Genomic DNA, 8,909 nt, shown 5'->3' with positions numbered 1-8,909 from the left:
ACAGCCACCAGCACAAAAAGAAATATAAAAGCTGCTTTCTGCGTGGTGGGAACTGGCCCTTCTCCCATGGAGATAGTCGCAACGTGTAAAAATTTCAAGGCCCTTCGGGCACCGCAGCCTGGAGCAGACTGGCCATCTGTGCCGGGTTGGGACGATAAGCAGGGTAAACAATGCACCTACACAACTACTGGGCTGGGACGACAGCCGGAGGCGGTGGTTGGGGGGGGGTGTGCTCAGTGCACATACGCCACTGATAACCATTTGTGCATGGGAATGCTGGATGCTTGCTCTGAAAAAAGCTCTGTAACTGCTTACTCTGGAAATTATTGATGCTATAAAAAACTGCTAGAGACTGAGACCTGGTGAGAGTTCCACCTGTGGAGGGGACGCCTTGCCCAGGATGTGTGATCCTTGCCCAGCCGTGTGGATTGACAGGACTCTCCCATCAGTGGGGCGTGGATGTTGTGAGTAATTGATTTACTGTGAAGTAATTGATCTGATATGTTCTCTTTTTGGTCAACCTGGTGTTTCTCTTTCCGGTTGATTTGTGTCATTTCCCTTCAGTCGATCTGGTGTTTCCCTTTCCGATCGAGCTGATGTTTTTTCCTCTCATTATATGACCTATTGGAATCTGCTGCTATCTCAGCCAATGTGGATGTTTTCCCTTTCCAGTCAAGCTGGTGTTTTTTCCCTCTTATTATTTGACCTATTCAGATCTGTTTGCGGACTATCGCCTTTACTATCCTCTATATAATAAAATATACCTTAAGTCCATTTGTTTGGAGTGGAAAGTTTCTTTTATGTCTCTGATCGAATCCCCAAACTTCTCATAACATAGTTAATAGGTACCCTTGCCTTTTTTTCCTAGACCTTGTGGAATGCCTCTAAGTACTTACCCATTAATTAACCGTCAGTTAAGATACTGGCTTTAGGATTAAGGGGCATATACACAGAAACATAATCAAAAATCTTCAAGCCAGCAACCCTTCTCATGCTTCAAATCTTTCTTACTTCCCCTTCTGCCGCATCTCTGCCTTGTCTTCTGCCTTCTCTTTTGCTTATAATTGTTCATGTGATTAGGTTGGTCCCACCTGGATGGCCCAGAATAATCTCATTAATTTAAGGTCAGGTAACACATAACCATAATTACAAATGCAATGTCTCTTTTACCATGTAAGGTAACACATTCAGTTGTATAACACCAGGAGATGAAAATCATGAGGGCCGAAATTCCACCTAACACAGGAAGCACCCTTCCATTCTTGCTTTTTCAAAGCAAAAGTTGAAGAGTTTCTATGAGAAATGGCCATCAGATATTGTCAAAGTTTTATTCAGTATCTATGGAGATAATCATATGATCTTTCTCTTTAGACTTATTGAGTGAATTAAATTAATAAATTTCCAAGTATTGCCTGATTCTTGCATTACTGTTATAAAATCTGCCCTGTTATGGTATATTCTTTTCATAACATAATATTGAAGTCAGCTATGAATTTGTCAAAGACTTTTGGCACTGATATTCGTAACAGATATTGGCAAGTAATATTCCTTTGGGCAGCTATCTGTGAAATTTAGGTACCCAGGTTACACTTGCTTTAGAAAAGTAATTTGGAAATTTGCTTTCATTTTTTGTGCTCTGAATCAATTTATGTAGCAGTGGAGTGACCAGATAGCTAAAGGTTCAGTGGAATTCCTGAATTAAACCATATGGGCGTGGTAAGTTCTTTTTCAGAATTTTTACTACATCTTCTGTGGAAATTGATAGGCTTAAGGTTCTTATATACATTGGGGTGAATTTTGGTAAATTCTTTTATTTCAAATGAATTATCCGTTTAATGTAGGTTTTCAAATTTATTTACATACAGGTATGCAAATTGTCTATTGTGATTTTTCAGATTTTCCTTTGTATCAATAGTTATTTCCTACTTGTTTTGTTTATTAGCATCCTCCTTTTTAAAAGTTAAATTGATAGCTGCTTTTTTTCTCTTATTGATTCTTTTCAAGTAAATAGCATTCTTTAAAATAGAATTCTACTACGCTTTTTCTGTTTTCTACCTCATTAATTTCTGCTTTTATTTTTACTATTTCCTTCTTATGCTCCATTTTTATTTACTCTGATGCTCATTTACTAGCTGTGTTTGTCAGGTCAGCATTCTCCAGAGAAACAGAACCAATCAACCAACCAACAGAACCATCTCTTATAAATAAAGAGGTGTATTATAAGGAATTGGCTCACGTGACTATGGAGGCTGAGAAATCCCAAGATTCGCAGTTAGCAAACTGGAGAAGCGGGAGAGTCAATGGTGTAAGTTCCAGTTCAAAATCCAGAAGACTCCAGACCCACGAAGAGCTGATCAGTTCAAGTCTGAAGGCAAGAAAAGACCAGCTCAACAGTCAGGCAGGAGGATTCCCTATGACTAGCTGGAGGGTCTCCTTTTTATTCTATTCAGGCCTTCAACTGATTGGATGAGAGCCACCTACAGTAGAGATGACAATCTGCTTTACTCAGTCTATCAATTTAAATGTTCATCTTATCCAAAAAAGTCTCTTGTAGACACACCCAGAATAATGTTTGACCAAATACCTGAGCGACCTATGGCACAGTTAACTATACACATAAAATTAATCATCACAGGAATTTAAGTCATTTATTTTTATTGTTTTAATTTTTTATTGATGCAGATATTTGGGGCTATAAATTTTCCTCAGATCACTGCTTTAAATCTATTTTTAATTCAGATATGTTGTATTCTTATTAAATTTTTCAGATGTTTTCTATTCTCTTGGTATTTTCTTTCACTGAAGTATTGGCTAATAGAATTCTTCATATTTCCAAGTGGAATGGCTTTTTGTTTCTTTGTTTTACTTTTAATTTTGAGTTTTATTGTATTGTAATCAGAGAGTGTTATCTGTAATATGTCTATTTTATGTCTACTAATCTTTCCCGTGGTATATATGATCATTTTTTGTTTGTGAATGTCTCATGTGTACTTGAGAAGATAGTGCATTCTCTATTATCAGGATATTTTGCTTAATATACATTCAAAATAGATACTTGATTGATTATGCTGTTGACATTTTTTCATACTTAATAAATTTTATCCTCTTGATCTGTTTTGTATTGAGAGTTGTAATGTTAAACTCTCCTATGTGTGTTTCTATTTCTTTTTGCCTTTCTTACAGTTTTTGTTTTATACAGAAAATTGTTGGGCTACTTAACGTTCAGATATTTATGACAGTTATATCTTCACTTTGAAATTTGGCTTTCAGCATGATAAAATGTCTTTCTTTGTCTTGCTTAATGAATTTTGCCTTAACTTCTAACTTGTGGAATTACAGCCTCTGCTTTCTTACTGGTTTCACATGCAGTGTAAATCCTTGTCCACTCTCACTTTTAGCCTTTTTGAATGGCTGCATTTAAGTACTTGTATGCACTGTGGATTTGAGCGTTGCTCTATAAGACCCTTTGAAAATCTCTTCTTTTTTTTTTTCAGCTGTATTGAAATATAATTGACAAATAAAATTGTAAGATATTTAAAGTATACTTTGTGATGATTTGATACATGTATAGGTTGTGAAAGGATTCCCCCCACCAAGTTGCTTAACACCTCCATCACTTCACATATCTCACAAATTTACCTTCTTTTTGCTATTCTCTTAGAAAACTTCAATTGTATGAAACAGTATTATCAATTATAGTCACCATGTTTTACATTAGATCCTCAGGCCTTATTTATCTTGTAATTAAAAATCTCTTCTTTTAATGGGTGAGTTAAGCCCATTCACATTCATTGATATGACTGGTGTGCTTGGTCTTAATTCAGCCACATTATCTTATGTTGTTGTTACTGTGCTTATTTTTTATTTTATTTTATTTTATTCTATTCTATTCTATTTTATTTTATTTTATTCTGAGGAAGACTGGCCCTAGGCTAACATCCGTGCTCATCTTCCTCTACTTTATATGGGACCCCGCCACAGCATGGCTCCACAAGAAGTGTGTCGGTGCGCGCCCAGGATCCGAACCGGTGAACCCCGGGCCGCTGCAGTAGAGCACGCACACTTAACTGCTTGTGCCACCCTGCCCGCCCCATTATTACTGAGCTTATTATGTTATGGTTACCATCGTTTTTTTTGTCTATTTACTGTGTTCTCTTGATTTTTTAAAAAACTTCTTTTGGTGATTTAATAAGTTTATTTTCTGTTCTACTGGTTACTTTTATGTTGGTATATTTTACAGAGTGAATTCACTTTTTTTATATTTAACCTTTTAATATATGGCATATTTGTTTTAAATCATATCTTTTGATTCCTATCTATTACCTCTAAATATCAATTATTTTATGCTATTTTCCTTGTTCTCTCGCCATTCTCTTTCAATTATTTGATTATATTCTTTCTATTTTTTCAGAATATAAAACATTTACATATTATTTTTTGAGCATGATTATTGTCTTGTTTTTGTCTTAGTTTAACAATTAAACATATAACATTCACATTATTCCTTTTACTAATTTTCCTGGTTATCTTTTGGTTTGATAATATTTACCCTCTAAAACATCCTTAGGCAGGATACATATGTACTGTGTTCCCTCAGTTCTCATGCATTTGAAACTTTTTCTTTTAATGACCTCGTTACTTAAAGGAGAGCTTGGCTGTTTATAATATCCTTGCTTCATACTTTCTTTCCTTACATTTCTTGAAAATGTTGATCCACTGTTGCCTTACTTTATAGGTCATCTTTGACAAGTGCACTGCTATTATAATTCTTTGGCCTAGGTAAGTTATTTTGTACTTTTTCCTGGAGTACCTGGAAATTTTTTTTTTTATCTTTAAATCTTTAAAGCCAAATTGTTTTATTAGAATAGGTCTTGGAGTTGATTAATTTGAGTCAATTGCTCATGGTGCCTAGTTGGCCCTTTCAGTGTTTAGATTTAGATTGTTGTTTATTTACAGAAATTTTTCTTGAAAGATATTTTAAAACATTAGTGTTCCACTTTTTTTTTTTTAATTTTCTTATCTGTTCTTCAGGGACTCTAATTATATAAATCTGTGATCTTCTTTGATTGTGCTTCATTTAAGACATTGTCTCTCTGGCACTTTTGTTTCTTTTTTATCTCATTTTTATTCTCTTGTTTGTTTCCGGCTTTTTATCAATAACGTCTAAATAATTTTCATTTGAATCTATCAGTTATTGCATATGATTCGATTCTTAAAGATTATTACTATTTTATTGTTTTTATAATAGCAAGTATATCTAAAATAAAAATTAAAGTATGTTTTCCATTTGAAAAATGTAAAAATTAAATATTGTAAATATATCAAGCCAGAATGGTTTTTGTTTTTAATCTCGTTGTATGTGCTTGCCTTTTGCATATGGATATAGATCTCTATTAATTTTTATTCATCTTTGAAGTTGCATATATTTTGCTGAACCTTGCTTGGTGTTGATCATTCTACAACTTTGTGTGTATGTGTTTGAAAAATATGTCATTTAAGTCTGCATATTCAATTATTTATTTTAGGAATTTCTCTAGTATCACTTTGAAGAGATATTTTTGTTCAATTGGGCATAGATTGAATTTTCTCTGTATTGCATACCAGTTTAGGCATGTCCATTCTACTTTTTGTTCCATTATTGTAATCACTTTAGTTTGTATATCCTTTATTCTGATGTCTTCTAGCTTAATTTATCTCTTCTTTTCTTATAATCATCTATATTAGCCCTATAGTTTCTTTATATACTCTATTATCATTTTATTAGAAAGCATATATTGTTAAAATATTTAAATGTTAAAATTTTGTTTTCTTGGCAATTTCTCTTTTGATATCTGTCCTTTCTCTGCTTTTGCGTAATTTTCTTTCTGTTTTTGTTTTGCAGTATCTATAGATTCTATGCATGTTTCTCATGATTGTTTTTCACTTGTGGATTGGTCCACACTTTTGTGTGTGTGTGTGTGTGTGTGTGTGAGTGTGTGTGTGAGGAAGATCAGCCCTGAGCTAACATCCATGCTAATCCTCCTCTTTTTGCTGAGGAAGACCGGCTGTGAGCTAACATCCATTGCCAATCCTCCTTCTATTTTTCCCGAAAGCCCCCCAGTAGATAGTTGTATGTCATAGTTGCACATTCTTCTAGTTGCGGTTCGTGGGACACGGCCTCAGCATGGCGGGAGAAGCGGTGCGCGCTGGTGGCGCCTGTGAGCCTAACCCGGGCTGCCAGTAGCGGAGCGCGCACACTTAACCGCTAAGCCATGGGGCCAGCCCCTCCACTCTTCTTAAATACCAGTGTGGAATGAAGTCTCATATAGTGGCAAAAACTATCTCACCAAATATATTATTCCCTTGGCCCTAGGAACACATGACCTCTCTCTTTCAGGGAGTTTAGAGGTTCCCTGTGTTAAGGGCTCCCAGTGTGCTTTGATCAGTTATGTTTTTGCTTCTTTATACTCTTCCCCCTGAACCTCCAGAAGGGATTTAAGGCAAGGACACTGAGTTGTAGACATGAAAAATAGCATGTCAGAATTTTTTTTGCTCCTCAGCAACATATCACTTGACATTTAGCAATAGCAATCTGGATTGTTAACAGGGGATTTTTTTTTTTTTTTAATTTTTATACAACGCATCCACGCTTTTAAATCTCATTGCATTAATGAAATCATCATTAGACAGACTATTTGGAGCTATTGAACTTATTTTAGGAAAACCCAAAATAAAATTCTCAACTCTAGATTTTAGGAAAAAATTTCTTTCCATAATTTAAGTTCAAACAAATATCTGGTGTTTAGAAGGATAATTTATAGCTGTTTATCATTGTATAGTTTGAGGATATACATAGATAGATATATAAAATACCAATTATATGTATTGGGGATATACATAATTTCTTATATATTTACTACTAATAATGATACATGATTGTACATTATAATATATATTAACTTGATGACTAAGGTCTTTTCTTACCTTTTAATTCTTATTTTCTGGTTAGTTTTGAAGGAGAGAAATGAAACATATATATATTTATATGCGTGTATATATATACAGTTATGCCCCACATAATATATATGTATACACACACACACAGTTATGCCCAGCATAATGATGTTTCGGACCCCATAAATGATGGTGTTCCCATTAGATTAGTACCATCTAGTCTAGGTGTGTAGTAGGCTATACCATCTAGGTTTGTGTAAGTATATTCTATGATGTTTCCACAACAGAAATTGCCTAACAACAAATTTCTCAGAATGTATCCCTGTCATTAAATGAGGCATGACTTTAGTGTTTTTTCCTTTCATTTTGCCCTCCACTCCTTAATCATGGAGAATTTTTGATTAAAGTAAAATAATCACTAAATCTTTTTAAATCCACTACTTTCTCAGGATCTTTAAAATGTGGAATACATAGCTTATTAAACAAGGCTTTTCCTCAGTCACAGCTTACCTTTCTGAACTCAACTCTTAAATATATCTTTCCTAATTTATACTCTTTAGTGCACCATGAATAATAAAAATCTATATCTGTATCTACATATAACATCTACATATATTGTTTTCTCCCCTAACCATGTTGTTCCTTTGGCCTACAATGCCTCACTCCTCCCTTACTTACCTCTTGGAGAAATATTAGGTTTTAATTCATCCTTCCACAATAGTCAAGAGACTCATGTCTACCCTTTATGTTTCCATCATATATTGTCCATCAGTAATCATTAGATTGTCTTACTATATCATCACTTTTTTAAACTTATTTATCCCTTTAGGTTTTGTAAATTCTTTTGAGACAGAGTCCATCATTATGCCACACATATAGTAGGCAGTCAATAAATGTTCTTTAGATAAATAATTATTAAGTTTAGTTGGACAAATAAAATAATTGACATGAATTCAAATGGAGATGTGGAGATAGTCTCTTTGCTCAACTCTGGTACACATCCTTTCTAACGTACTGTACCATGAATAATAACAGCTATGTTTTCCATTTTTGCCTTTAACTATGTTGTTCTTTGGTCTACAATACTCTCTTCTCCCTCATCTACCCAATGGAGAATTTTTAGGTTTTTATTTCACCCTTTAAGTCATATAAAAAAGATTAGTATGTGCCAGGAAGGAGAAATGCTTGTAAGTCATCTTAAAAATCAAATTAAAAAAATAACTTTTATATTTTTAAGAATTTGATAAGACTTTTATATTTAGGAATCACACAATTAATTATTCTATTTAATTTTTTTAAGAAGCCATTCAAATTGATTGCAGGTGTCTCACAAACCAAATACTTAGTTAACTGATTTACTGTTTCATCCTTCAAAGAATTTATATAACAATTTGTGTAATCTCCAGACCACAGTACCATCAAAAACAATCAATTATAGTCCACAATGAAGAAATAATACTACATACAAAAATAATATGCCAAATATTTTTTATGAAAAATAATTCCTACTGGCTGAGACAAACACTTACATACCTATACTATACCTTATAAACCAAAATAATTCCTTCTGTCATTTAAAAATAGATTAATCAAAAACATTTGATCTAAAATGCTTCCTCCTTCAATTTTAGCACTGGTAGAACATTGAATAGTCACATTAAGAAGATATGAATTCAAAACTCAATTGTGAAAGAGATATTTAATAGAATGAAACAATTCTACACAGCATTGCAAACAACATTTATTAATGAAACATGTTAGAATATTTGTAGTGCGATTCATAAATGGAAATGCGCAGCATACTACTCTAGTCATAATGTGTAACAGCCGTGGCTTTGTGAAATGAGTGGGTACCTTCCATAGTATAAAATAGAGAACAATATAGATGACTAATTCAAATCAACGTGGTGTACATGGCATGTCTCAGTGGGAATCTTGATCTTCTACCTGGATTGTTTGTCTAAGACTCCCATTTT

General features: G+C 33.7%; 1 long non-coding RNA gene across 1 annotated transcript; it reads left to right on the top strand.

Annotated features, from left to right (window-relative positions):
- Positions 1-253: 253 nt before the first annotated feature.
- LOC147913018 (uncharacterized) lies at positions 254-2,841 on the top strand. Its single transcript, XR_015549274.1, has 3 exons — positions 254-464; positions 1,655-1,716; positions 2,133-2,841. It is a non-coding gene; the product is annotated as an uncharacterized LOC147913018 (long non-coding RNA).
- The last annotated feature ends 6,068 nt before the right edge of the window (positions 2,842-8,909 follow it).

This window comes from Ceratotherium simum, chromosome 31 (assembly GCF_057802395.1).
Source record: "Ceratotherium simum simum isolate JZ-2026a chromosome 31, ASM5780239v1, whole genome shotgun sequence".
NCBI classification, from domain to species: Eukaryota; Metazoa; Chordata; class Mammalia; order Perissodactyla; family Rhinocerotidae; genus Ceratotherium; species Ceratotherium simum.
This window is presented reverse-complemented; position numbering and strand designations above follow the sequence as displayed.